Source organism: Lytechinus pictus, chromosome 13, assembly GCF_037042905.1.
Source record: "Lytechinus pictus isolate F3 Inbred chromosome 13, Lp3.0, whole genome shotgun sequence".
Lineage (NCBI taxonomy): Eukaryota > Metazoa > Echinodermata > Echinoidea > Temnopleuroida > Toxopneustidae > Lytechinus > Lytechinus pictus.
Window position 1 is genome coordinate 13,769,747 of NC_087257.1, and position 5,765 is coordinate 13,775,511.

A 5,765-nucleotide genomic window follows, 5' to 3' on the forward strand; every position below is an offset into this window, starting at 1 on the left:
CACTGAGTTGTGCATATCACTGTTTTGTGAAAAATAAGCGAAACTTTAAATGCCATAACTTTCTTATTTTACATCCGGTTTTGATGAAATTTTCAGCATTATGCTAGTTTGATTTTTCTCTATTTATTCATATCAACATTTTTCTGGGGTGAACTTGTCCTTTAAAGAGGATTGATACAAATTACTTTATTTCAAATTTGCAGCAGTGTCACAAAGTAAAATCAACAGCACTAGGGATATTGTACAAATACACCCGTTGAGATTTTCATGACACAACAATTTTAGCTCCGACAATTTTTCGCTCTAAGCTTATCAGATTCAATTTCAATAGCATAAAGTAATTGGTTAAATGGAAAATGAGTTTCATGAAATGGTTCTATGTTTACTATTATATGTTCCATAGGCGGATACAGCTTTTGGCGAAAGGGGGGGGGGGGGGCGCACTACCGAGCGGCGCACATATTTCTGCACTTCACCGGCGCCATAAAAGAAAATGTTGAAAAAGGGGTAAAGTCTGACCCTGTCAAATGCTCTTTTCAAAATGTAGGATTTCCAGTCATGCCATTTTGCATGACCACACGCAGATAATATTACCGGGGGGGGGGGGGGGAAGACTCGAAAATTTGGTGCACATCTCACATTTGCACATTTTTCATAGTTTTCATGAAATGTTAAGGAAAAAAATTGTTTTTCACAACAGCAGATCGCGAATGTGCCCCCCCTTCCCCCTTGCTGCGTACGACCATTCCCTGAAGTCCACTTCATATCTCATTATAACAGAAAATATACATCAATTTAAACATATAATCTTTCTAAAACATATATAGAGAGATTGAAAAACTTATTAAAGAAAGAAACAAGCAAGAAGTAACACAAAATTCTGCATGTTATGTGCGATTTCAAAATCTCGTGTATTAACCCTTTTATTGCGATGAGGCCAATACTTTTGTATATTAATAGAGATACAATTTTTTTTTTACTATATGAATATATACACAGGGGCGTCGATCCTTTTTTTAAGATTTGGGGGGCAAAATCATGAATCAACTTTCCAAAGGCGCTCGATATCACACAAACAAACAAACTCACACAAACACACATATGCATATATATATATGACTCATGAGATAAAAACACATATCTCACCAACAAATTAATGCGAGCGCGAAATTTTTTCGTATACTGACCTGAAAACAGGAAAAGGGTGCCTGTTTAGGATTGTTTGTAGTAACTCATGAGGAGGATACATATCTCACTACACAGATAATGCGAGTGAAGAGGGCGAGCTGAAATTTCTTTATATTCTGACCAGAAAGCTTGATATTCTATGCATTTTTGGTACCAATGAGTAAGATGGGTATCTAAAAAAAACAATAGATGCGAGCGCGAAGCGCGAGCTTAAAATTTTGATATTTCGATCTGAAAAAAATGACAGTTTAATGGACGTTTGTAATAAAGAACAAGATTATATCCAGCAAAAGATTATTGCAAATCGAAGCGGGAGTTCTTTTGACGTTTAGTCCTGAAAAGGGACATTCTATTCACCTAATTTAATCATGAAAAGTATGGGGTTTTGCTACAGAAATGATAAGAGCGCGAAGCGCGAGCTGAAAATTTTTATATTCTAATCTGAGAAACGGATAATTTAAGCACGATTTTAAATAAAGAACGAGTTGTGTAGCTCAATCTCAATATACGACTGGTTGCGTAATTATACACTCCCGGTACTAGCAACGGGTTTTAGCAAAGTTTTGGGCTAAAATATCGAATCATCTTCATAAAACACTATATAGAAGCTGTCTTAAACTAAAGGCCATAGAGGTGGCACAATGTGGAATGTGTAAAGAAGAAAAGTGACTGACCTTCTTTTTATTAAAGCATTGGAAAATAAGATCAAAATTAAAGGATTTGCGCTACGCTTTTGTATGATTCTGGGATTTTTTAAATAAACATCTGTCATTCTGTGGGCAACTGCCCCGCCCTAGTCCACTCTGTAAGGGCATGCGATAAGCTTTGTTATGACCATTCAACAATAAAATGTATAACCAGCTAGGTGCTGCTGATCATTCTTGACCGGCGCCTATTTATTGGAACCACGGGACGCTGATTATTCTTGACCGGCGCCGATTTAGAACAAGTAGTGCTGATTATTTTTACCGACGTCACGTAAGATTCAGGCAGCGGCAATTCATAATTGACTGGCGCCGATTTAGAACCAGGAGGCGCCAATTATTCTTGACTGGCGCCGATTTTTAACCAGGTGGTGCTGATTATTCTTGTCCGGCGCCGATTATGATTTAGGTGGAGCTGATTATCCTTGATCGGCGCCGGTTACGAACTCAGGCAGCGCCGATTTTTCTTAACCGGCGCCGATTTATAACCAGATGGCGCCGTTTATTCTTGCCCGGCGCCGATTTAGATTTAGGTGGAGCTGATTATTCTTGATCGGCGCCGGTTAAGACTCTGGCAGCGCCGATCTATAACCAGATGGCGCTGATTATTCTTGTCCGCGGCCCCGCTGATTATCCTTGATCGGCGCCGGTTAAGAACTCAGGCAGCGTCGATTTTTTTTTGTACCGGCACCGATTTATAACCATATGGCGCCGATTTTTTTTATCTGGTGCCGATTTAGATTTAGGTGGCGCAGATTATCCTTGATCGGCGCCGGTTAAGACTCTGGCAGTGCCGATTTTTCTCGACTGGCGCCAAATTATAACCAAATGGCGCTGATTATTCTTGTCCGGCGCCGATTTAGATTAAGGTGGCGCTGATTATTCTTGATTGGCGCCAGTTATATGCAGGCAGCGCACTGCTGATTATTTTTAGCCGGCGAAGTTGTTGGGAAAAGGGTAGTTAAAAGAAAAGATAAGGAAGATGATATGATTGTGCTTTGCTGGGGGATAGTCTTTCCTTACTGTTGCTGATATCATATCAGTGTATATTTTTTTTAAGCGGCGCCTTTTCTTTTCTTTTCTTTCCTTTATTTTTTCAAGCAGCGCCTTTTCTTTCTTTTACTTTTTTTTTTGAGCGGCGCCTTCGGCGCCGCTCAAATATTAGGGGGGGGGGGGGGGCGCGCCCCCTGCGCCACCCCCTGGATCCGCCACTGTATGTATTCCTACATACCATTTATTTAATAGGTAATTCTTCGTATCCTGAAACCATGCCATGAGCTTGTAAGACGTAGCAAACAGTAATGCCAGTACATCATATTCCAAGTAGACCAAAAGCATGTAGCTTGTGCATTATTTAAATGTTGAATTAATACTCTTTTACTTGGTTCCAATAAAATAAACATAAGAATTATCATTGGTAAGCCGGTCGTCGCCTCCACAGAGCATCACTGCGTTCTTTACCTCTACGGACGTAATTGTGGCTAAAACCCGTCGCAGATTCGACCGCAGATTCGACGCTTGCGTTAGCAAGGCTGCTTCGATAATATTAACGCACGAACCGCATATATTACGTCTGCGTTGAGTTTGCGAAAAAAAATTAAACATTCCATGATACAAATAGTGATTTCAGTTAGTAATGTTATAAGCTACGTAAGTCATTGCTTCTGATTGGCTCAGAGCAAATCAATATGTGGAAGTCACTTACTAAATGGCTTCATGAAACGCTCCCGAGAATACCAAAATCAATATCGCCAAGAATTTTTCAATTTGATCATCAAATTATCGATCATGATAATATCAGAAAATTTGATCAGGTGCTCATTCTGTTTCATGTTTCTGTATCTCTGACTCTCACTCCTTCCTCCCCCTCCGTCTCTTCTTCATCTAACCCCTCTCTTCCTCTATCCGTCTTTCTGTCTCTCTCTCTCCTCCCCATTCTCTCTCTCCCCGTCTCACATTCTCCGCATGTGCCTACTTCCCCTCCCCCTTTCTATCTCCCCGATATGCTCTCACTCATGTTTACCTCCAGTAATTGATGGGACCAATATATAGGTCTACCATGATTGCCTTCTATTCATCACAACTCCTCGATTCAATTATCTGATTATATCAACCATTCCCATTATAATGTTGACATTTGGAGCAGATTGTCTTTGGCAGAAAATTCCCGATGTTTTGGGAGATACATTTTACTCTCACTGACTAAAGGCAAGTTGGGGGTGTCCTAATCAAATTTTGAAAAACACCTTACCATGCTTACTGAAATATACAAAAATAAAATAAAAATGAAAAAAAGGTATAAGAAAAAAAAAATAATTTCATCAAAGAGACTGATACGACTCACTCCTAAACATAAAGCAATAAATGACCCATAAGCCATAATTATACATTTCAGTAAATATAGACCTACAACACTGTAGAGACATAAGGTGTCAATTTAACACCAGCTCGGGAATACACGAAAGAAGTGTTGAAACAGCACCAGTTTGGCTTTGAGCTAACACCAGATATAGGCATGTATACAACCTGTGTTAAAATTGCATTGAATTGATTCTAAATTGGTGCTGATTCAAAACTTCTATGGCATGTCTGGGGTTTCCTTCATTTGCATTATTCCCGCCATTTTTTTTAACCAAACTGAGATAAAGGTCATAACATACTGCAATTTTGTAACCCTTAATAAATAACTAATTTTGGACTGAAAAAAAAAACGAAGAAGAAAAGTAAACATTGCTGCATTTATTGATTTGTATATCATCAAACGCTAAATTACGTGGCACTGGAACTGCTGAATGCAAATAATAGACATGGTTAGAAAGAAAATGAAAAAATAAGTATGAGGGAAAGAAAGGAATGATTGACAAAAATGAGGAAAAGGGAGAGAGACACAAAAAAGAGGCGCAAAAAATTATAAAAATGGTCAGATGGTATGATAAATTTTTCATTAATCTAAACTCAGAAAAAAGTAGCAACATATCTTCATAAATTATGTCCTGTAATCATTATTAATATTATTTCAAAGCAGGTGCAATAGACCGAGGAGCTTCAAACTGTGTTTGAGGTTCCTTGATTGGACATGACAATTGTGATCAATAGTGGCAAAATGAAATTAAAGCCAATAAATCAGGTCATTATTATTATCTTGATAAACTTCGGCAAATGTAAATACATGTAAGACGTGTACTACGGATTGAAAAGAAATCAAGCAAATACGTAGACAGAGGAAGAGCGGAAAGAGAGAAAGAGAGGGTGAGAGAGAGAGAGAGGGAGAGAGCAGAGAGGGATGACAAAATGACCACAATGCATGAAGGGGCATCTGAAATGATTTGTCAATGTCAGTACGTAGAACTACCTCATACATTAATCATCCCATGCCTTAACTAAGTCATGAAGGGTGTGATGAGGATCGAAGGGGTTACTTTATTCTTTTTCAACGATGCTGCCTCGTGACGCAAAACAGAGTGCATGCTAACGCAGCAAGGAAAAATTAGAGAACACGGAATTTCGGGTATCACCATTTTCACATCTCACTTAGATGAGTGCAGACGATGTGAAACGGGCGCCGAATTCGTGTGTGCATTCCACGGTCACGATTGCTGTGTGTAAGCCTACAGGTGTGTGTCGGGTTTCGGGGTAGCGAGGAAGGAGGAGAAAGCGACGAATTTGCGAATGTTTGATTTACTTAGGGTAGCATGTTGAGGTCTGTTTACAAAGCACACGCTGAATTTCACGCGTGTAAGCAAGAATATTAAACCACTCTGGACATACCCAGATAGCGGAAAGAAGCAGTTGCATATTTTATCCCACAAGGCTGCAGGGAAGCATGCGAGGATAACAGGATACGTTTTATTGTCTTTTGTATGTAAATGCAAC